Source organism: Cervus canadensis, chromosome 30, assembly GCF_019320065.1.
Source record: "Cervus canadensis isolate Bull #8, Minnesota chromosome 30, ASM1932006v1, whole genome shotgun sequence".
In the NCBI taxonomy this organism is placed as follows: Eukaryota; Metazoa; Chordata; class Mammalia; order Artiodactyla; family Cervidae; genus Cervus; species Cervus canadensis.
In genome coordinates, this window is record NC_057415.1 from 16638064 (window position 1) to 16663157 (window position 25094).

At 36.4% G+C, this 25094-nt stretch overlaps 1 protein-coding gene and 1 pseudogene across 6 annotated transcripts in view; one reads left to right on the top strand and one right to left on the bottom strand.

Moving 5' to 3' along the window:
• ZNF782 (zinc finger protein 782) overlaps nucleotides 1-25094 on the bottom strand; it is a 72816-nt gene that overhangs the window by 10589 nt on the left and 37133 nt on the right. The window contains exon 2 of one of the 6 annotated variants that reach the window (XM_043453193.1): nucleotides 14168-14287. The exons of the other annotated variants lie outside the window; for them this stretch is intronic. The gene's annotated coding sequence lies outside the window, so the exon portion shown is untranslated. The remainder of the gene's footprint in view (nucleotides 1-14167; nucleotides 14288-25094) is intronic. 6 annotated transcript variants of the gene reach the window in all.
• Nucleotides 1750-2088, top strand: LOC122431754 (annotated as a pseudogene).

The window sequence follows — 25094 nt, forward strand, 5'->3', positions numbered from 1 at the left end:
GAATGGATGCCTACTTTTTGTCAGAAATTATACATCTGAAGACTATGAAGTAACAATTTTAAAGTACTGAAAGAAAAAAAGCCCACCTAGAATTTTACACTTGACTAATATAAGGCATTTTCAAACAAATAAAAATTGAAAGACTTTATAACCAACTGCCATGTATTACAGGCAAGTTAATTCTCTGAAAGAAATTCTTCAGCTAGAAGAAAAATGAGATCAGGTGGAAACTTGGATTAATACATAGGAAAAAAGAGCAACATAATCTGGACACAAGTGGATAAAAATAAAATAAACTTTTATCATTTTCAGGACTCTTAAAAATAGTAAATTGTGTTTTAAAACAACAGTAATGTACTGTAGGAGATGGGAAATAGTGAGAGTTAGGAATATTGGGGATTTTAAACTTATGTAGATCAGGCATGCAGAGCTGCTGATAAATTGACCAATATTTATTATGAGTTCAGTTCAGTCATTCACTCAGTTGTGTCCAACTCTGTGACCCCATGGACTGCAGCATGCCAGGCTTCCCTGTCCATCACCAACACCTGGAGCTTGCTCAAACTCATGTCCATTGAGTTGGTGAGGCCATCCAACCATCTTACCCTCTGTCATCCCCTTCTCCTCCCGCCTTCAATCTTTCCCAGCACAAGGGTCTTTTCCAATGAGTCAGTTCTTAGCATCAGGTGGCCAAAGTATTGGAGTTTCAGCTTCAACATCAGTCCTTCCAATGAATATTCAGGACTGATTTCCTTTAGGGTTGATTGGTTTGATCTCCTTGCAGTCCAAGGGACTCTCAAGAGTTTTTTCCAACACCACAGTTCAAGAGCATCAATTCTTCGGCACTCAGCTAGTCCAACTCTCACATCCATACATGACCACTGGAAAAACCATAGTTTTGATTAGATGGACCTTTGTTGGCAATAGTAATGTCTCTACTTTTTAATATGCTGTCTAGGTTGGCCATAGCTTTTCTTCCAAGGAGCAAGTGTCTTTTCATTTCAAGGCTGCAGTCACCATCTGCAGTGATTTTGGAGCCCCCCAAAATAAAGTCTCTCACTGTTTCCATTGTTTCCTCATCTATTTGCCATGAAGTGATGGGACCAGATGCCATGATCTTAGTTTTCTGAATGTTGAGCTTTAAGCCAACTTTTTCACTGTCCTCTTTCACTTTCATCAAGAGGCCCTTTAGTTCTTCACTTTCTGCCATAAGGGTGGTGTCATCTGCATATCTGAGGTTATTGATATCTCTCCTGGCAATCTTGATTCCAGTTTGTGCTTCATCCAGCTCGGCATTTCTCATGATGTACTTTGCATATAAATTAAATAAGCAGGGTGACAATATATAGCCTTGATGAAGTCCTTTTCTGATTTGGAACCAGTCTGTTGTTCCATGTCCAGTTCTAACTGTTGCTTCTGGATCTGCATACAGATTTCTCAGGAGTCAGGTAAGGTGGTCTGGTATTCCCATCTCTTGAAGAATTTTTCAGTTTGTTGTGATCTACACAATTAGAGGCTTAGTCAATAAAGCAGAAGCAGATGTTTTTCTGGTATTCCTTTGCTTTCTCAATGATCCAACAGATGTTGGCAATTTGATCCCTGGTTCCTCTGCCTTTTCTAAATCCAGCTTGAACATTTGGAAGTTCACGGTTCACATACTGTTGAAGCCTGGCTTGGAGAATTTTGAGCATTACTTTGCTAGTGTGTGAGATGACTGCAGTTGTGTGGTAGTTCATTTATTATAAAACAATGGACAAAAGAAGATGGGCACTAACCAGGCTGAATCTGGACAAGGCCATTTTGATATGGAATGGAATTTGTTACTATAGGGCTGGAAGCCCTAATTTTTTTTGAGATGTTGCCTTCTAGTGAGTCCCAGGCCAATCTGTTAAATTGCTGGCCAGTTTGTGAGCAAGCTACTCAGGCCTAGACTACAGTTCCTTCTGTGACCAGTGGAACTGTGAAGTTTGATGGAAACACCCCGACTTCAACCAGAACTTCCTGCTGACCGTTCAGTCTACTCCTAACAATGCCATGTGGAAGACTACAAGTGACTGCTTCTGTTTTCAAGACTGGACTAGTAGTTAAAGGGGGCAAAATTCATACTCTTTTGGTCCATTAGTTCCAGCAACAGAAATTTATGTGAATTAGTTCATTACATTGGGGAAGCACTAAAAACTAGTATGTGCTAAATCTATTTAATTTTTTTATTTCTAGAAGCACCTTTTCTAGCAGCTGCCAGTTTGAACCGCTGCCCTTAAGAGATTTAATGCTAGTTTTCTACATGTCTTATACATGTTTCACTAATGACATTCTTACCGTAACATTAAACCCAGGATGTCTGTACTAACATACTCATTGTGAGCCTGGCATATCACAATAATGAAATCCTTTTATAGTGTTATCTATGGATATCAGCACAATGTAGCTCTCTGGGAGGAAGTGGAGTATTTTTTGTTATTAGGTTAATTTTGCAGTATAACATGTACCTGTTTTTTGGTAAACACTGGTAATGCAGTTCTAATATGTCTTTTTCAAACTACTTCAATGAACACATTACTAATTTAGGTTTACATAACCACTCTGACATACTAGAATCACATGTAGGTATGTTCAGTAGTCTTTTTATGTTAAGAAATGTGTTTTTTTTTTTAAACTGTTGGCATGTTTTCTTCTGAATTAATATACTGGAGAGGTGTAAAATGTTCTGGAGTGGTACCTTTGAGTATTGGATACATTCAGTGGCTTAAAAGCAAAACTTCTCAAAAACATTTTTCTTGGTAGCTCCAGATCTAAAACTTTAGATAGTGAACCATAGTAGGATTAATACCTTTAAGGGGAGAATGAGGAATGAAAAATGTAGAGATCTGAGGTTGGTCAAAAGTAAGGAGGAGTGGTCAAACGGTACACTTTTGGTACTTGTTTTCTACCTCCTAAATATGTAACCTAATTTTATGATTTAGGTCATTAAAGTAATAAAGTATACTTACCAAATGATCATGAATGTCACTTTTGTTCCAAGAATTATCCTCAAAGGTTTTTCCAATTCACCTCAAACTTATCACAATTGAATGTATCAATTATATTCAACAACTTATGGGGGTAAAATGTCAGCAATAAGCCTGACCCTGCAGCAGGGTCTGAAAGGCAAGCTGGAAACAAAACCATCCCTCTCTATTTGGGAGTCTTAACTTCTAAGCCTTCCATGTGAACTTCAGACCAGAAGTCTCTTGAGAGTCACTCAGTCATGTGCGACCCCATGGACTGCAGCCCACCAGGCTCCTATGTCCATGGAGTTCTGCAGTCAAGAATATGGGAGTGGGTAGCCATTCCCTTCTTCAAAAGACTCTTCAGTTCAGTCGCTTGGTCATGTTCGACTCTTTGCCACCCCATGAACTGCAGCATCCCAGGCCTCCCTGTCCATTACCAACTCCTGGAGTCCACCCAAACCCATGTCCATTGAGCCGGTGATGCCATCCAACCATCTTATCCTCTGTCATCCTCTTCTCCTCCTGCCCTCAATGTTTCCCAGCATCAGGGTCTTTTCAAATGAGTCAGCTCTTCGCATCAGGTGGCCAAAGTATTGGAGTTTCAGCTTCAATATCAGTCCTTCCAATGAACACCCAGGACTGATCTCCTTTAGGATGGACTGGTTGGATCTCCTTGCAGTCCAAGGGACTCTCAAGAGTCTTCTCCAACATCACAGTTCAAAAGCATCATCTTTGACAATCAGCTTTCTTTATAGTCCAACTCTCACATCCATACATGACCACTGGAAAAACCATAGCCTTGACTAGATGGACCTCTGTTGACAAAATAATGTCTCTGCTTTTCAACATGCTGTCTAGGTTGGTCATAACTTTCCTTCCAAGGAGTAAGCGTCTTAATTTCAAAGCTGCAATCACCATCTGCAGTGATTTTGGAGCCCAGAAAAACAAAGTCAGCCATTGTTTCCACTGTTTCCCCATCTATTTGCCATGAAGTGATGGGACCAGATGCCATGATCTTAGTCTTCTGAATGTTGAGCTTTAAGCCAACTTTTTCACTCTCCTCTTTCACTTTCATCAAGAGGCTTTTTAGTTCTTCTTCATTTTCTGCCATTAAGGGTGGTGTCATCTGCATATCTGAGGTTATTGATATTTCTCCTGGCAATCTTGATTCCAGCTTGTGCTTCTTCCAGGCCAGTGTTTCTCATGATGTACTCTGCATATAAATTAAATAAGCAGGGTGACAATATATAGCCTTGACATATTCCTTTTCCTATTTGGAACGAGTCTGTTGTTCCATGTCCAGTTCTAAATGTTGCTTCCTGGCTTGCATACAGATTTCTCAAGAGGCAGGTCAGGTGGTCTGGTATTCTCATCTCTTTCAGAATTTTCCACAGTTTATTGTGATCCACAGAGCCAAAGGCTTTGGCATAGTCAATAAAGCAGAAATAGATGTTTTTCTGGATCTCTCTTGCTTTTTCGATGATCCAGCGGATGTTGGCAATTTGATCCCTGGTTCCTCTGCCTTTTTTAAAACCAGCTTGAACATCTGAAAGTTCACGGTTCACATATCACTGAAGCCTGGCTTGGAGAATTTTGAGCATTACTTTACTAGCGTGTGAGATGAGTGCAATTGTGTGGTAGTTTGAGCATTCTTTGGCTTACCCACCCACAAATGAGTGATTTGTTCCCTGTGTTTACACTGTCAACTGCATGATCTTTTTTTACTAAAGTTAAAATTATTTATATTTTGAAGATTGACCCTTTGTCAGTTGTTTTGTTTGCAAATATTTTTCCCCATTCTGAGGGTTGTCTTTATGTCTTGTTTGTGGTTTCCTTTGTTCTGCAAAAGCTTTTAACTAGGTCCCACTTGTTTATTTTTATTTTCATTACTCTGGGAAATGGGTCAAAAAAATCTTGTTCTGATTTATGTCAAGTAGGTAAGTAAGTGTTAGTCGCTCAGTTGTGCCCGACTCTTTGCGACCCCAAGGACTGAAGCCCACCAGGCTCCTCTGTCCATCATATTTTCCAGGCAAGTATACTGGAGTGGGTTGCCATTTCCTTCAAGGAGTGTTCTTATGTTTTCCTCTAAGAGTTTTATAGGGTCCAGTCTTACATTTAGGTCCTTAATCCATTCTGATTTTATTTTTGTAGATGGTGTTAGTGAATGTCCTAATTTCATTCTTTTACATGCAACTGTCCAGTCTTCCCAGTACCACTTATGGAAGAGACTGCCTTTTTGCCATTGTATATTCTTGCCTCACTGTCATAGATTAGGTGACCACAGGTGCATGGGTTTATCTCTGGGCTTTCTGTCCTGTTCCATTGATCTATATTTGTTTTTGTGTCAGTACCAAATTGTCTTTTTTTTCTCTTAAAATGAAACAAAGATGAATATTTTATTAATAAGAGGTACAACTCACAAAGAAGATAGACATCATAAACTGTTAGACACCTAACAACCAAGAAACAAAGATACATAAAGCAAAAATAAGAAATATAAGGGAAAACAAAAAATATATAATCATAGTGAGACATAATAACATTTCTTTGAGAATATTTTATCAAGTGCAGAAAAAAATAAGAATAGGAGCACCTTGATTGAGGTCATTAGTAATTTAAATATAGTAGATTTCTATTTATAGTACTCATATCCTATACAAATATATTTAAAATTTTGTATCTCATACATTGTTATTAGACATCCATAGGACATTTAGAAAAACTGGCAAAAAGATAAACATTACTAAATTTCAAAAAGTAGAATTCTTTTTTTGTGTGATTCAGTTATACATATACATATATATTATTTTTGAAATTATTATCCATTATAGGTTATTTTAAGATATTGACTATAGTTTCCTATGCTACACAGTAAACTTTTGTTGTTTGTTGCATATCTATTTAAGTTAGAAATCTAACATTCTATTTATACTAAGTCAAACAAGTGCAATAAAAATGCCATAAATTTTTTAGTTAGGCAAAAATTCATAAGTTTTCTAAAACATATATATTATATGTATTATTTATATATGTGTATACAAGAGCATTTCTACTATGCTTGATAAAGACTTGAGAAAGAACATCAAAAAAAAAAAGAAGAGATGGAGAAATTGGAAATATAAATGAAATGGGAGCACTAAATATGAAATAGAAAAAGTGAAACAAACTAGATAAAAGTAAAAGATCTTCATATAGTCCAGTAGTCTTTAAACATGGCTACTCATTAGAAACATATCTGGAGCTCTGGTGGAAAAAAAAAAAAAGCAAAACCTGGGCATTTGTATTTTTCAAAAAATTCCAAGATAATTCTTATATGCATCTGGATTTTAAAAAGTGGTTACAGGTTTTTCTATTAAATGGTAGTTTTCGTGATATAAAATTCTATCACTTTTCTGTTGACCAATGATGATACAATGGTATTAAGTTAGAGTTACATAATCACAATAGAGAAAGATGTTTATCAGTTTTCATAATCAACAGACAAAAATAAAAGATAATTACAATTGCAAGTCATAATGGGAACATGATTAACCTAACAATATAAAATAAGTATATACAATCTGGGGGGATTAAGTAGAGTGATATGGTAAGTGGAATTGGATACATGCACATGTTTTCATCTGTTCAGTCAGTCTATATGTCTTTTGGTTGGTGCACTTAATCCATTTACATTTAAGGTAATTATTGATATGTATGATCCTATTACTGTTTTCTTAATTGTTTTGGGTTTATATTCTGTAGGTAGGTCTTTTCCTTTTCTTGTTTCCTGCCTAGAGAAGTTCCTTTAGCATTTGTTGTAAAGCTGGTTTAGTGGTGCTGAATTCTCTTAACTTTTGCTTATCTGGAAAGCTTTTGATTTCTTCAACAAATCTGAAGAAGAGTCTTTCTGGGTAGAGTATCCTTAGTTGTAGGTTCTCCCATTTCATCACTTTAAATATATCATGTCATTCCCTTCTGGTATGTAGAGTTTCTGTTGAGAACTCAGCTGATAGCCTGATGGGAGTTCCCTTTTATGTTGCTGTTTTTCCCTTGTTGGTTTTAATATTTTATCTCTGCCTTTTATCTAGTTTTTGTCAGTTTGATTACTATGTGTCTCAGTGTGTTCCCCCTTGGGTTTATCCTGCCTGGGGCTCTCGATGCTTCCTGGACTTGGTTGACTATTTCCTTTCCCATTAGGGATGTTTTCAGCTATTATCTCTTCAAATATTTTTTCAGGCCCTTTTCCTCTCCCTCTTCTTCTTCTGGGACCCCTATAATGCAAGTGTTGGTGCGTTTAATGTTGTCCCAGAGGTCTCTTGGGCTGTCTTCATTTCTTTTCATTCTTTTTTTTCCTATATTTTGTTCTGCGGCAGTGATTTCCACCATTCTGTCCTCCAGGCCACTTACCTGTTCTTTTGCCTCAGTTATTCTCCTATTGATTTCTTCTAGTGTATTATTCATCCCTGTTTGTTCTTTAGTCCTCCTAGGTCTTTGGTAAATATTTCTTGCATCTTCTCAATCTTTGCCTCCATTCTTTTTCCAAGCCCCTCAATCATCCTCAGTATCATTATTTGGAATTATTTTTCTGGAATGTTGCCTATCTCCACTTCATTTAGTTGTTTTTTTCTGGGGTTTTATCTTGTCCCTTCATCTAGGATATAACTTTCTGCTTTTCCAAGGTGACTAAGTTTCTGTAATGTGGCTTTCGTTTTAGTCACTGTTGGACTGTGGTTATTTTTGCTTCTTCTGTCTGCCCTCTGATGGAGGTTAAAAAGCCTGTGTAAGCTTCCTGATAGGAGGGGACTGACAGTGGGAAAAAACTGGGTCTTGCTCTCTTGGGCAGGGCCATGCTCAGTAAAGCTTTAATTCAATTATCTGCTGATGAGTGGGGTTGTGCTCCCTCCCTGGTAGTTTTTTGGCCTGAGGCAACCCAGGCCTTGGGTATACGGGCTCTTTAGTAGGGTTAATGGCAACTCCTAAGAGGGTTTACACCAAGGGGGACTTTCCCAGACTTCTGCTGTCCGTGCCCCCATCCCTGTGGTGAGCCCCTGCCAATCCATGCCCACACAGGAGACCTTCCAAAACTAGCAGGTCGTTTTGGTTCAGTCTCCTGTGGGGTCACAGATCCTTTCCTCTGAGTCTGGGTGTATGCAAGATTTTGCTTGTGCCCTCCAAGACTGGAGTCCGTTTCCCCCAGTTCTGTGGAAGTCTTATAATCAAATCCCACTGGCCTTCAAGGTCAGATTCCCTGGGGATTCCCAGTCCCTTTGTTGGATCCCCAGGCTGGGAAGCCTGACAGAAGATCTTCATAAGCCCAAACTTCAAAAGAACCAACAGATGCATTTTATGTCTCAATATCTAAAGAGAAAGAAATCTAGCTTTAGGTTTTGGTTAAACTTTAAATGTCTTTCCACTTTTGAATTTACTGTTTTCATGTTTTTACAACAGATATGCCAGCTTTGTTTCTTACACTGCAACTCAGTTAATGCTTCTTGTCACTTAATTTGGAAATCTTTATTTACCCTTGTACCAAACCCCAGATTACCTTTCTGATATATTAACAAAACAGAATTAAGTGATGGGGATGGAACTGAAATTAGACCACACTTTTTTATTATTGTTAATGTTCAGTTGTTAAGATTTGTCTGAATCTTTGTGACCCCATGAACTGCAGCACATCAGGCTTCCCTGTCCTTCACTATTTCCTGAAGTTTGCCCAAACTCATGTCCACTGAGTTGGTGATACCATCCAACCATCTCATCCTCTGTTGTCCCCTTCTCCTCCTGCTCTCAGTATTTCCCAGCATCATGGTCATTTCCAGTGAGTCAGCTCTTCATATCAGGTGGCCAAAGTCCTGGAGCTTCAGTTTCAGCATCAGTCCTTCCAACGAATATTTAGGGTCAATTTCCTTTAGATTGACTGGTTTTATCTTGCTGTCCAAGAGACTTTCAAGAGTTTTCTCCAGAATCAAAATTTGAAAGCATCAATTCTTCAGCACTCAGCCTTCTTTATGGTCTGACACTCTCATCCATACAAAACTGCTGGAAAAACCATAACTTATATGGACTTTTGCCGGCAAAGTGACGTCTCTGCTTTATTATACGATGTCCAGTTTTGTCCTAGTTTTTCTTCTAAGGAGCAATGGCTGCAGTCATTCTCCGCAGAGATTTTGGAGCCCAAGAAAATAAAATCTGTCACTAGTTTCCACTTTTTCTCTACCTATTTACCACGAAGTGATGGCACCAGATGCCATGATCTTAGTTTTTGAATGTGGAGTTTCAAGCCAGCTTTTTCATCACCCTCAGCTCTTTAGTTCCTCATTGCTCTCTGCCATTAGAATGGTATCATCTGCATACCTGAGGTTGTTTTCTTCCAACTACCTTGATTCCAGCTTGTGAGTCATCCAGCCCAGCATTTTGCATGATGTACTCTGTATGTAAATTAAAAACTTACATATTAAATTTGATTCAAAGTGAGCTTATTCTAATTTTGGTTTGACTTTTTAAAACCACAGTGTTAGCAGCAACAATCAGATTGCCCAAATAATGCACCTTCCCTTAGAGATGTTCTGCTTATCTGTATTCTACTTTTTCTCTTTGTGATGACTGAGCCATTTACATTGTTCTGTCATACAGTGATTCCCCTCTCCCTTTCCCCTCCATTCTGCTGTACTCATGCCTTGAGGAGGTTCCCCCCACCCCAAATAAATGTCTTATTTAAGAAAACTTCTAAATTCACAGAAAAATGGCAGAGAGAGAAAGGAGAATTCTTGTATAACTTGTATCCAACTTACCCTACTGTTAACATTGTTTATTACTAGCATGTTTGTCATACCTGTTAATATAATAATGATACACTATTATTAAGTAAAATCTATACTTTATTCAGATTTCCTTGTTTTTTTTAACCTAATCATTTTTCCTTTCCTGTTCCACAATTCCATCCAGGATACCACATTATATTTGGTTATCCTGTCTCTTTAGCCTCCTCTAGACTATAAGTAATCTTTTTTTTTTTTTTTAATATAATCTTGACAGTTTAGAGGACATTGTAAGAAGGTTCTCCAGTTTTGGTTTATCTGATGTTTTTCTCATAGTTAAAAATGGTGTTGTGTTTCTGGGAGAAGGACCCCAGAGGTAAAATGACTGGCATTCCTACCCCACCAAATCAAGGGTACATGCTATCAATATGATTAATCATTGATGACAACCTGGTTAAAAGTATACCAGGATTCTCCAATGTAGTTACTTCCCAACCTCACCCCCATACATATTGTATTCTTTATTATCATTATTATTATTAACTTTTAGCATGCAGAGTGGCATGCAGCATCTTTTTTCTGACCAGGGATTGAACCTGTGCCCTCTTCAGTGGAAGTGGGGAGTCTTAAACATTGGACTGTCAGCTAAGTCCCTATATTGTACTCTGAGAAGGAAGTCACTAGGCAAAGCCCACTAAAGTGAAAGTCACTCAACCATGTCCGACTCTTTGCAGCCCCATGGACTTTACAGTCCATGGAATTCTCCAGGCCAGAATACTAGAGTGGGTAGCCGTTCCCTTCTCCAGGGGATCTTCCCAACCCAGGGATCGAACCCTGGTCTCCTACATTGCAAGCAGATTCTTTACCAACTGAACCACAAGGGAAGCAAGCGGTGGGAAATTTTGCTCCACCTCCTTGAAGGTACAGTAACTATGTTGTTAGTAATTCTGTTTGGAGATTTTTCGGTTCTCTCCCATTTACTTACTTAATCATACTTATCTGTATGATTAATTGTATTAATCAACCACACTTACTAGTATGGACTCATAAGTAATTTATACTTTGAGTTATAAACCAACACTATTTTATTATTTATCATTTTATTGTTCAAATTGTTGCAGCTTTAGCTATTGCGAGCTCTTTCAGTTAGGCTCCTGTGGTCTTTGACATGCCCCCATCATTCTGTTTTTTGAGTATTTCCTTATGTTCTTACATACTCATCTTGCATGTTCCATGTTCCAGCTCTAGAACCAGCCATTTCTCCAACGAACTTTGGTTCCTCTTAATTGGAGAATTATACTAGAAACTACATATAGATCTAGGTTATTTTCTATTTCTTTATAATTTTGTTTTGGAAGACAAAGGGTTTCTAGGAATTTGACCATTTCGTCTAGGTTGTCCAATCTGCTGTCCTACACTCATAGTATTTTCATAGATATTTTATTTCTGTGGAATTGGTAATATTGCCCCAATTTCATATCTGATTTTGGTAATTTGAGCCTTCTTCTTCTTTTTTTTTTTTCTTATTCATCTAGCTAAGGTTTGTGAATTTTGCTTCTTTGTCAAAGAACTTTTGGTTTCACTGATTTCTTGTTTATCCGTTTACTTATCTCTTTTCTAATCTGTATTATAATATCTTCTTCTTTCTGCTAACTTTAGGTTTAGTTTGTTCTTTGGTCTCTACTTCCTTAAGGTGTAAAGTTAGGTCATTGATTTGAGATCTTTTTTCTTGTTTGATATATGTGTTTACAGGTATAAATTCCCACCTTAGTGTTATGTTCACCACATCCCATGAGTTTTGGTATACTGTATTTATATTTTTACTGTCTCAAGGTATTTTCTAATTTCCTTCGTGATTTCTTCACTCACTGGTTGTTTAACAGCATGCTATTTTCTACATGCTTCCCTGGTGGCTCAGACAGTCAAGCGTCTGCCTGCAATGAGCGAAACCCAGGTTCAATCCCTGGATCGGGAAGATCCCCTGGAGAAGGAAATAGCAATCCACTCCAGTATTCTTGCCTGGAAAATCCCATGGACAGAGGAGCCTGGTAGGCTACAGTCCATGAGTTTGCAAAGAGTCGGACACAACTGAGTGACTTCACTTTCTATTTTCTATATATTTATGACATTCCATTTTCTGTTAATGATTTCTTACTTTTATTAATTGTGTTTGGAATAGATACTACATTTGATTTCAGTCTTTTAGAATGTGTTAAAACTTGTTTTGTGGTCTATCTTAGAGAATGATCCACGTGCACATCAGAAAAAAATGTGTAGTTTACTGAACTTGGATGGAGTCTTCTCTGTCAGGTTCAGTTGTTTTATGATGTTCAAGTCCTTTATTTAATCTTTCTCTGGTTGTTTAATCCATTATTGAAAGTGGAATACAGAAGTGTTCATTATTGTAGAATCATATGCTTCTCCCTTCAATTGTCAGTGTTTGCTTCATATATTTTGAGACTCTGATGTTTGATACATATATGCTTATGCATTTCTTTTTCTGGTGGATTGACCCTTTTGTCAATAAATGATGTCCTTTTTTTCCCTCTTGTAACAGTTTCTGACTCCAAGTCTATTTTGTCTATTAATAGAATAGCCTCCTCTACTGTCTTTTGGTTACTATTTGCATAGAATATCTTTTCCCATCTTTCATTTTCAACCTAAGTGTGTTTTTAGATCTAAGTTAAGTCTCTTATAAGACAGCATAAAGTTGGTTAATTTTTTAAATTCTGACAATCTCTATATTTTGATACAGTTTAATCCATTTAAAGTATTTACTGACAAGGAATGACTTACTTCAGTCACTTTGCTACCAGCTTTTGGTATATATTATAGTTTTTTTTGCCCTCATTTTCTCCATGACTAGCACCATTTGTGTTTAGCTGATTGTTTTGTTCTGATAAATTTTGATTCATCTCATTTGTTTATGTATATTCTGTAGAATTTTTTTTGTGGTTATCACGGGGGTTATATACATAGTTATAAGAATTTAATTTAAATTGATGTCAACTTGACATCAATCATATGAAAGCTCTACAGTTCTATCCTCTATGTTTATGCTACTGATCTCACAAATTACATCTGTATACAATGTGAGCCCAATAATATAGATTCATAATCATTTTTATTTATTTGTTAGTTTTGCAGAATATAAACAGTGAAGCAACACACCAAAGTTAAAACTAAAACTGGCTTTTTTATTTGTCCATGACTTTGCCTTTACTGGAGATTCTAGATGACAGTCACCATCTAACATCCTTTCATTTCAACCTGAAGGACTTCCTTTAACATTCCTTAAGGGCAACTCCAGTGGTAATGAACTCCCTCTAATTTTCTTACAATTTCTTAATTTCTCCCTCAATTTTAAAGGACTATCTTGCTGCTGCTGCTGCTAAGTCGCTTCAGTCATGTCTGACTCTGTGCAACCCCACAGACGGCAGCCCACCAGGCTCCGCTGTCCCTGGGATTCTCCATGCAAGAACACTAGAGTGGGTTGCCATTTCCTATGGATATAGAATTCTCACTTGACAGTTCATTTCTTTTACCACTTTATACATTATTCCACTGCCTTCTGGTCTCCAAAGTTTCTGGGGGGAATAGGGAGATAATTGTGTTCAGGGTCCCTTGCATGTGATGAGTCACTTTACTCATTGCTTTCTAGATTCTCTGTATATATTTGGACAGAGTATGTTTCTCAGTTTGGGTCTTTTGGGGCTTACACTTGGAGTTCATCAAACTTGTTGGATTTATAGATTCATGTATTTCATCAAGTTTGGAGTTTTTAGCCATTATTTTTTCAAATAACTTTTTGTTCCTTTTTCTTTCTTCTCTTTTGGGACTCACATTATGCATTCATCGTTCCTCTTGATGGTACCCCGAAAGTCTTTTGGTCTGTTCACTTTTCCTCATTCTTGTTACTTTGTGATTCGCAGATTAGGTAATTTCAATTGTCCTATCTTCTAGCTCTTTTTCTGTCTTTCTGTTTCTTGTTGAAGTCCTATAGTGAATTTTTCATTTCAGAAAAATTTTCAACTGCAGAATTTGTTTTGTTCCTATTAATTTTCCCTTTTTTTTTTTTGCTGTTCCAATTGTATCCATATGTTGTTTTCCTAATGTCCTTTAGTTCTTTACTATGTTACCTTTTCGCTTTTTGGTCATATTTAAGACAGTTATCTTAAAATACTCATCCAGAAAATTTGATGTCTGGGTTCCTCAAGGGTGGTTCTTCCTGTCAAAGAATTTTGTTCCCTTCAATGAGGCATGTTTTCCCATTTCTCTGTATACTCTGTGATGTTTCATTGAAAATAGGGCATTTGATTATTAAAATATGTCAACTCTGGAAATCAGATTCTCCTCTTTTCCAGGGTTTGCTAATATTATTATTATTATTATTTTGACTGTTGGAGGCTGTAGTAGTCCAAGTGTCTTGAGACTTACCCAAACTACTTTTTTGTAAAGTCAATTGCTTGTAGTGTGTGGATCACCAACTCTCTGTTCCTCTGGTTCACATTTAGGTATTATTTTGATGGAATTCCTTGACAGAAGCTAAAAAAAAAACTGCCAAAAACAAAGAACACAAAAATGAGAACCACCTCTCCCTAACTTTACAAACTGGATCTATTCTGTGGCACTCCTTCACACTTACCTAGGTTTGTCTTATGCCACAAGTCAGACTGTGGTGGAAGCTTAAGGTCTTCTCCAGTCTTAGATTCTGAGTATGTGTCTTGCCCAGGCAAGTCAATGGCTTTTTAAATTTACCTATCTTTTTGGCTACTTTTGAATGTCCTAATTATCAAGACTCTCTCCCCAGCTTACCCTCTTTGTCTCAGATGGCCTATGATGTGTGTCCACTTATAGTCTCTTGCCCCAGGCATCTGTGGACTTGTAGCCTGCTTTGTCTTTTATGAGCATGTCTTGTCACTTTTCCTGCCTGTACTCTGTATTATGTGAAACAGATGAACATCTTGAGTTAACCCTTTAGGTATTCCCCTGATAGGTCAGAACAGACATACAAAATAATTTGCAAATTTTGCAAATTAATTTGTAAATTTTCTGGTTATAGGAAGGACCTGGAAACTGGGAAGCCATCTGCTCAAGACCAAGACCATCACTGTACTCAGCAATCTGAGGGACAAGGATGAGTAAAAACACTAAAGAATTTTCTACCATTTTGTAGATGACCTTTTCTTGATCGTGTATTTGTTTAGTTGCTTAACTGTAAAACTTCACTCTTCGGAGTTCTGACAAACTTTTAAAAAACTGTTTCTATGGGGGAATGAGAGCTTCAAGTTTTCTAGCTCACTATTTTACTGACATCATTATCTCTTACTATTGAATTTTAAGAGCTCTTTGTATATTCTGTACAATTCCTGAGTACAAGTACAATTAACAAATTTTCTTCCAGTCTGTGGTTTTTGTTTTCATTCTCTTAACAGTGTCTCTTAGAGCACCATTTAAAAATTATAATGAAGTCCAATATATCAATTTTTTTCTTTCATAAATCTTCTTTTGGTGTTGTATGTAAAAATGTATTGACAACCCTAGTTCACAGATATTCTCCTATGTTTTTGGCTTCTAGATGGTTCTGTTTTGCAATTTACACTTATGCCTGTGATCCACACTAAGCTGATTTTTGGGTAAGATATGAGGCCTGAATTTGAGGTTGTTGTTTCTATAATATATGGACATTCAATTGTTCTGGCACTACTTGATGAAAGGTTATACATTCTCCATTGAATTGCCTTTGAACTTTGTCAAAATTCACTTTATTATGTTTGTGTGTATCTACCTAAGTATCCATTCTGTTCCATTCAATAACAAGAGTATTCTTTCACCAATATCATAAACCTTGAAATCAGGAAATATCATTCTCTGTTCTTCATCAGATTTATTTTGGCTATTGTAGATCCCTTGATTTTTCCGTATAAATCTTAGAATCAGTTTATTGATAAAAATTTCCTATAATCATGATTGACACTGCCTTGAATCTATAGATCAAGATAGCAGAGAGAACTGATATCTTAAATTGTCCAATCCATAAATAAAAAACATCTCTCCATCATTTGGATATTGTTCAATTTCTTTCATCTGCATCTTATTGTTTTCTGCAAACACATTTTGTAGATTTATCCTTAAGTACTTCCTCTTTTTAACACAATTATTATTATATTTTGTACTTAAGTTTCAATTGTTCATTTTTAATATACAGGACAGAAATAACTTTTACAAATAGACCATGGATCCTGTAAAGTTGTTATATTTGCTTATTATTTCCAGGAATGTTTTGGTATATTTTGGGGGGTTTTCTATATAGGAAATGTCATGTGTGAATAAAGGCAGTTTTTTTTGTTCCTTTTCAATCTATATACTTTCTTCCCCCTTTTCTTAACCTTACTTTACTAGTAAGGAGTTCCAGTAAAACACTAAATAATAGTGATGAGAAATTAATCCTTACCTTATTTTCTAACTTAGAGGGAAAGTGTTCTGTCTCCCACAACAAGTATGTTGTTAGCATTAGATCTTTCACATATATATCCTTTATTGGGTCATATTCTCATATTCCTAATTTTCTGAGAGTGATTATTTTTTTCTCAATGAATGGTGTCTTAGTATGTTCAGGCTGCTGTAACAACAATTCCATAGACTGTGTGGTCTATAAACAACAAACACTTATTTCTTATAGTTCTGGAGGCTGGGAAGTCCAAGATCCAGGTGTCAGTAGATTCGCTGTGTGATGAGGACCCATTTCCTGGTTCATAGATGGTTGATTTCTTGAGGTATCCTCATATGATAGAAAGGTGAGTAAGCTCTCTGGGGTTCCTATTCTAAGGACACTGATCCCATTTATGATAGTTTTGGCCTCATGACCAAATAACTGCCTAGTGGCCCCACCTTTAAATACTTTGAAGGCTGGGATTTCAACATGATATTGTGGGGGATGCAAATATACAAATGCCTTGGAAATTTAGTGAAATTTTAAAAATTTTCCATTGCTATGATCACACAGTATTTCTTACTGTCTGTTACTGTGACTTACATTTATTGGTTTATACATGTAGAACCAGTCTTGCCTTTCTGGAGTGAAGCAAATTTGAATATAACACCCTTTAATAAATTGCTAGATTTGGTTTTTTTAATATTTATAAAAGATTTTAGATCTAAGGCCACGAGAAATATTAGTCTGTAGCTTTCTTCTAGTTTTCCCATTGTATATTAATACTGGACTAATGAAATGGTGGGGAATTCTTTCCTGCTGCTTACTTTTCTGGAAGAGTTTGTACAGAATTTGTATTATTCCTTAAAAGTTTAATAGAATTTACTGGTGAAATCATTTAGGTCTGGCGCTTTCTTTTTTAGATGGTTTTAAACTCTAAATAAAAATTCTTTCACAGGTATAGAACTATCCAAGTTAGGTATTTCATCACAAGTACATATGGACATTTGTGTTTCAAGGAACCAGTCTATTTCATTCAAATAATCCACTTTATGGGCACAGAACTGTTTGCAGTATTCCCTTATTATATATTTTTAGTGTCTAAGGGATCAGTAGTGCTGACTGTTCTTTTATAACTCATATTGGTAATTTGTCTTTCCTCTTTTCTCTATTAGCCTAGGGATTAATCAATTTAATGATCTTTTTAAAGAACTTATCTTATTCTTCTTCATTTTTTCCTATTTTCAATTTCACTGATTTCTGCCTTGTTATTATTTCCTTTTTCTGCTTGCTTCAGGTTTAACTTCCTTTTTCCAGTTTCCTAAGATGGAAACTTTGGTTACTGACCTTAGATCTTCTTTCCTACTATGTATAGCACTTAGTACTATAAACTAACCTCTGAGTGCTGCTTTAGCTGCATCTCACAAGTTTTGTTTTGTTTTTTTAATTTAAAAAAATTCTCAAGATTTCTTTTATGATTTCTTTTTCTGACTCATGCACAATTTAGAAATGTCTTGGCTAATTTGCAAATATTTTGGAGTATTCCAGCTATCTTTCTATATGTGATTTCTTGTTTACTTTTGGTGTAATCTGAGAATATATTTTTAATTTCTATACTTTTAAATTTGTTGAAGTGTGTTTTTGGCCTAGAATGTGTTCTATTTTGGTTAACACTTTATGTATCTGTTGTTTTCATTGTTTTTCAGTTGCTAAATCATGTGTGACTCTTTGCAACCCCATGGACTGCAGCATGTCATGCTTCCCTGTCCTTTGCTATATCCCAGAGTTGGCTCAAACTCATGTCCATTGGGTTGATGATGCTTTCCAACCATCTCATCCTGTTGCCCCCTTTTTCTCCTGTCCTCAATCTTTCCCAGCATCAGGATCTTTTCCAATGAGTTGGTTCTTTACAATAGGTGGCCAAAGTATTGGAATACATATTTCATGTATACTTGCAAATAAAGTGTATTCTCTTGTAGTTGGAATAGTCTGTGTGCGTGTGTGTACACACATATATGTACGTGTGTATGTATCAGTAGATCCAAATTAGTTGACAGCACTGTTCAGGTCATCTATATCCTTACTAAATTTATGCCTTCTTGATCTATTAATAGTGACAGAATAGAGTTTAAGGCTCCAACTCTAATAGTGGATTTAACTATTTCTCTTTCCAGTTCTATCAGTTTTTTCCTCCTGTATTTTGAATTTGAATTTCCTCCTGTATTTGAATTTATGTTAGGTGCATAAATATTTAGGACTGTAATGTCTTCTTAGAGAACTGACTTCAGTATATAATTTTCTCTATTCTTGCTATTTTTCCATGTTTTAAAGTATACTTTGTCTAAAATTAATATATTCAGTTCCTTTTCTTTTGGTTAGTGTTAGCATGGTGTATTACTCTTGTAGTCACTCTATTTATATGAATCCATTTCATTTCTTCTCTTAGTGTATCATTTACACTTCTTTTAAAATCTTTCTAGTGGTTGCCCAGTGTTTACAATATACGTTTTAAAGTAATCTGTGTCTGTATTACAGTAACACTCTAACAATTCACTTCAAATTTAGTGCAGGCACCTGTTAATAGCTTATTCCCTATGATCTTTGCCATCCCTTGTGCTACTGCAGTCATTAACGTATCCATATGCTTTAATTCACCTTATGCCTTATTACTGTTAATATTTTCAAATGCATCCTGATCACTCTAAGCATTATGTTATGTGACTGTGAATCTTCTTTATCTTCTATTATAGTAGGCTGCCTCTGACACCGTGGAAGCAAAAGAGATCCTGTTTTTTACTGCCAGATGAGGTTTGAAGTGCAGGTTCTCCACTTGGCCTTTCACCAGACACCCCGAGGGAGGGATTGGGGCTACGTTTTGCTGCTAATCAGTGCTGAAAGTCTTGGTCCTCATCAGGCTTTCTCGGTCAACACACTATTGGAAAGGTGGAGTGGTACTTGTTAGAGCAGAATAAGGGAAGTCAGTCTTTACTAATGGAGGTGGGCTTCAGTTTTTCCACAGTGTTTTAGCTGAGGTAGGGCAGCTATCTAAAATTTTCTATTTTTCTACACTGCCTCTATCCTTTTCCCTGTCTAGAGGAAGCAGGTTTTACTTGGGTTGTTTTTTTTTTTTTCCTGTCCCGTTGGTGTTTCTGGGTTGTTTTTTTAACCAACTGTTCAAAGTATTATGTTTGTTTTATATATAATGTCTAGGGTTTTAGCTGTACTAAAGAGAAGGAACAAGGTGAAGTATGTCTAATCAAAATTGTATGAAATAGTCTCCAAATTTTCACACTTACAAAAACTGCTTTAAAAATTTTCTGTAGTTTTTCAAATATGTAAAATATTTATGTAGTTAAAAAATTCAAATTGTATAAAAGGTATAATTAAAGTCACATCTATTCCTGTCCCCTCGAGTCATTCCCATCCCCTCCAGTCATTCCCCTCCCTCCCATTTTTATTATTTTCTGATTTTCTTCCAGTATTTTCATTTTTGCAGATATAAGCAATTGCATATATTCCTCTCTCCCTTTCTTTACTCAAAAGATAACTTTTAATACACACTGTTCTGCTTCTTTTTGATATAATATATACTGAATATTACTCCTTATCTGTGTATAAACTCTTCTTATATTATGGCTGCATAATATAAGACTGCATAACAGTCACTTGTGGGTAGATATAATCTAAGTTTAAGTCAATCAATCAATGATGAACATTTGGGTTGTTATTGTTTTATTCCTATTATCAACTATGTTGTGATGAATGACCTTGCATATGTATTATATTATATCTGTGCAGATATAGCTTTAGGATAGATTCCTGGAGATGAACTTGCAATGTAAAATCTAATACATCCGGAATGTTTTTTAGTGCCCAAAACATACATTTATTAAAGGAACAATCTGATTGAGTTACTATTTTATTTAAAACCCTTAATGACTACCTATTGCTTAAAAACTTCAGAATATTGCCTCAATATATTCTCTTGGTCCTTTTCCATATGTTATACCATATGCCTTCTTGCTTTCTTGTTGCCATTTCCTTCTCCAGGGGATCTTCCTGACCCAGGGATCAAACCCATGTCTTCTGTATTGCAGGCAAGTTCTTTACTGCTGAGTCACCATATACTTCTTGGAATATTTATATTTCCTTATTTCATTTCTTCCTATACTTTCTTTAGAGATGTGTTCAAGCAACACTTTACTTAATAATTCTTTTTCAATTTGAAAAACTTAATAAAATAGTACATAGTTCACTGAACACCTCTCTTGATGTATTCTTCATCCAGTATCAACAAATATCATACATTTTTCTTTTTATTAAAAAAATGTTTTCAGGTTGCACTATGAAGCACACAGAATCTTATTTCCTTAACCAGAGATAGAAACCATGTCCCATTGGGAGCATGAAGTCTTAACCACTGGAATGCCAAGGAAGTTTCATATCATCCTTTTTTTATAGAAAGATTTCATGGCACTCCCTAAAGTACGGTTACTAGAGAAACTGCATTATATATTTTTGCTTCCTGATGCCTATCAAATTTACTTACATTTGTTTATATAATTTATTTCCCTCTCAAAATGTCACACTCCCTGAAAGCAGAGATGCTCTGTATTTTGTTCATAATTATTAATACTTCTTTACTAGTTAGTTCAATGACTGGACTAAGTATTCAGACCATGCTACAAAAATTGAGGATATATCTTCAAGACTGTAAAGGGGTCTACCAAATAGTAGGTACTAAGTAAAGACCCAGATGCTGGGAAAAATTGAGGGCAGGAGGAGAAGGGGAAGGCAGAGGGTAAGTAAGATGGTTGGATGGCAACACCAACTCAATGGACATGAGTTTGAGCAAACTCTGGGAGACAGTGAAGGACAGGAAGCCTGGTGTGCTGCAGTCCATGGGGTCGCAAAGAGTCGGACATGACTTTGTGACCGAACAATAGCAAACAGTTATTACACTTTTATTTCATTTCTTCAAGATCATGTATCATGTGATGATTCTATCAGAGAAGGAGATATAAATTAAAAATTAGTGACTTTACATACAATTTGTATAATGCAGCTAGAACAGTGAAGAGAGAGAGATTTATATCATTAAGTTATTACATTAGAAAAGAAACATCTAAAACAGTCTCACAGGCAGAAACTATAAAAGACCACAACCCAACTTAAGCAGAAGGAAAAAAATAAAGAGCAGAAATCAGTGAAATTAAAAACAGAAAAACTACAGAGAAGAGTCTGTAGTTGACAGACAGAAGCTGGTTGAAAAAAGCAATGAAACTGACAAGTTTTATTTGAGAGGGAACAAATTATCAACATGATGAATAAAACAAGGATATAAATACAGATCCTACAGACATTAAAATGAAAATAAGAGAATATGAGAAACTCTACACTTTAAATCTAATAGACTCAATTTAAATAGTACTCTAACTATTAAGGAAACTGAGTTTGTAAGTTAAAACATCCAAAAAGGAAATTTCCTGGCTCTGGTGCTTTTGCTAGGGAATTCCTCCAAATATTTAAAGAAGAATAAACAAAACTTCTATATGGTCTCTTCCAGAAAACAGAAGAGATGGAAAAAATTTCCAACAAATTGAATGAGGCCAGCATTATATAAATAATATAAATTTATGTTATAAATTTATAAATCCTAGATAACACAGTATACATCCTTGGGAACCAGGTTCCTCTAGAGTGGGCCTTATTGCACTAAAGTTAGGCATGATGCCTTTATGGACCAAAGATGGTAAGAAGCATGTGGTCACATTACTTCAGGTACAAGACTGTCATGTCCTAAAATATACTCCAAAGGAAAATCATAATGGAAAAATGGCAGCCCTGACTGTAGGAGGAAAAACTGTGTCACATTTCCATAAATCTATATCTATATTTGAATTTTACCAAGAACTTGGACTGCCACCAAAGGAGAAAGTTAAAATGTTTAACGTAACAGATAATGCTGTTATTAAGCCAGGCACTCCTCTTTATGCTGCTCACTTTCGCCCAGGACAATATGTGGATGTCACAGCCAAAACTATTGGTAAAGGTTTTCAAAGTGTCATGAAAAGATGGGGATTTAAAGGCCAGCTGGCTACTCATGGTCAACCAAAAACCCACAGGAGGCCTGGAGCTATTTCAACTGGTGATGTTGCCAGAGTCTGGCCTGGAACTAAAAAGCCTTCTTTTTTAAAAAGAAAAACAAAATTGATAAACCTTCACTCAGACATATCAAGAAAAAAGAGAGGGCCAAAAATCAATAAAATTAGAATTGTAATAGTAGAAGTTACAACCCACACCACAGAAATAAAGGATCATAAATGACTACTACAGGCCAACAAAATCAACAATAAAATGGACACCCAAGAAGAAACAGTTAAATTCTTAAAAGGTAAAATCTCCCAAGATTGAACCAGGAAGATACAGAAAATATAAACAGACTAATTACAAGTATTGAAATTGAATCTGTGTTTAAAAAAACTCCCAACAAAGAGAAGTCCGGGACCAGATAGCTTCACAGGTGAATTCTAGCAAACATTTAGAGAAGAGCTAACACTTATCCTTCTGCAATTATTTCAAAAAATCGCAGAGGAAGGAATATTTCCAGACTCATTCTATGAGGCCACCACCATCCTGACACCCAAACTGTACAAGGACACCACAAAAAAGAAAGCCAGTATCAATAATGAACATAGATACAAACTTCCTAAACAAAGTACTATCAAATCAAGTCCAACAATACATTAAAAGGATCATACACCATAATCAAGTGGGATTTATCCCAGGGATGCAAGGATTTTTCAATAACCACAAATCAGTGTAATACATATCAACAAACTGAATAATAAAAACCATGTGATCCTAAACAGATGCAGAAAAAGCTTTTGATAAAATTCACCTTCCATTTACAATAAAAACTCTCTAGAAAGCAGGCACAGAGGGAACCTACCTCAATAAAGGCCACATATGACAAGTCCACAGCTAACATCATACACAATGCTGTAATCTGAAAGGATTTCCTCTAAGATCAGGAACAAGACAAGAGTGTGCACTCTTGATACTTCTATTCAACATAGTTTTGAAACTCTTAAACACAGCAATCAGATGAAGAAGAAAAAAAAAAAGATCCAAATTTAAAAAGAAAAAGTAAGACTATCACTGTTTGCAGATGATATGATACTATAAACAGAAAATCCTAAAAGTACTACCAGAATACTCCTTTATTGTTGTTGTTTAGTCACTAAGTCACGTCCAACTCTTTGTGATCCCATGTACTGCAGCACACCAGGCTTCCCTGTCCTTCACTATCTCCCAGAGTTTGCTCAAACTCATGTCCATTGAGTCGGTGATGCCATCCAACCATATCATCCTTTGTTGCCTCCCTTTCCTCCTGCCCTCAATCATTTCCAGCATCAGGGTCTTTTCCAATGAGTTGGCTCTTTGCATCAGGAAGCCAAAGTACTGAAGCTTCAGCTTCAGCATCAGTCCTTCCAATGAATATTCAGGGTTGATTTCCCTTAGGAGTGATTGGTTTGATCTCCTTGCTGTCCAAGGAACTCCCAAGAGTCTTCTCCAACACACAGTTCTAAAGCATCAATTCTTCAGTGTTCAGCCTTCTTTACAACCCAACTCTCATGTCTGTACATGATCAAAGGAAAAACCATAGCTCTGCCTATATAGATCTTTGTTGGCGAAGTGATGTCTCTACTTTTTAATACACTGTCTAGGTTTGTCATAGTTTTTCTTCCAAGGAGCAAGCATCTTTTAATTTCATGGCTGTAGTCACCATCTGCAGTGATTTTAGAGCCCAAGAAAAGAAAATCTGCCATTGTTTCCATTTTTTTCTGCATCAATTTGCCATGAAGTGATGGTACTGGACACCATGACCTTAGTTTATTGAACGCTGAGTTTTAAGCCAGCTTTTTCATTCTCCTCTTTCACCTTCATCAAGAGGCTCTTTAGTTCCTCTTGGCTTTCTGCCACTTGGATGGTGTCATCTGCATAACTGAGGTTTTTGATATTTCTCCCAGCCATCTTGATTCCAGCTTGTAATTCATCAAGCCCAGAATTTCACATAAAGTATCCTGCATAGACCTTAACTAAGCAGGGTGAAAATACAGAACCTTGGCATACTCCTTTCCCAATTTTAAAGTAGTCCATTGTACCATGTTGCTTCTTGACTTGCATACAGGTTTCTCAGGAGAGAGGTAAGGTGGTCTGGTATTCCCATCTCTTTAAGAATTTTCCACAGTTTGTTGTGATCCACACAGTCAAAGGCTTTAGCATAGTCAATGAAGTAGAAGTAGATGGTTTTTTTGGAACTCTCTTGCTTTTTCTATGACCCAACAGATTTTGGCAATTTGATCTCTGGTTCCTCTGCTTTCAAAATCCAGCATGTACATCTGGAAGTTCTTGATTCATGTACTATTGAAGTCTAGCTTGAAGGATTTTGAGCATGACCTTGCTAGCATGTGAGATGAGTGCAACTGTACAGTAGTTTGAACATTCTTTGGTATTGCCCTTCTTTGGGATTGGAAAGAAATCTGACCTTTTCCAGTCCTGTGGCCACTGCTGACATCCAAATCTGCTGGCAGACTTGAGTGTAGCATTGTAACAACATCATCTTTTAGGATGTGAAATATCTAAGCTGGAATTCCATCATCTCCACTAGTTTTCTTCATAGTAAAGCTTCCTAAGGCCCACTTGACTTCAACTACAGTATGACTTAACTCTAGGTGAGTGACTACATAATCATGGCTATCTGGGTCATTATGACCTTTTTAATATAGTTCTTCTGTGTAGGAAATGGCAATCTACTTCAGTATTCTTGCCACGAGAACCCCATGAACAGCATGAAACAGCAAAAAGATATGACACCAGAAGATGAGCCCCCAGGTTGGTAGGTTCCAATACGCTACTGGGGAAGAG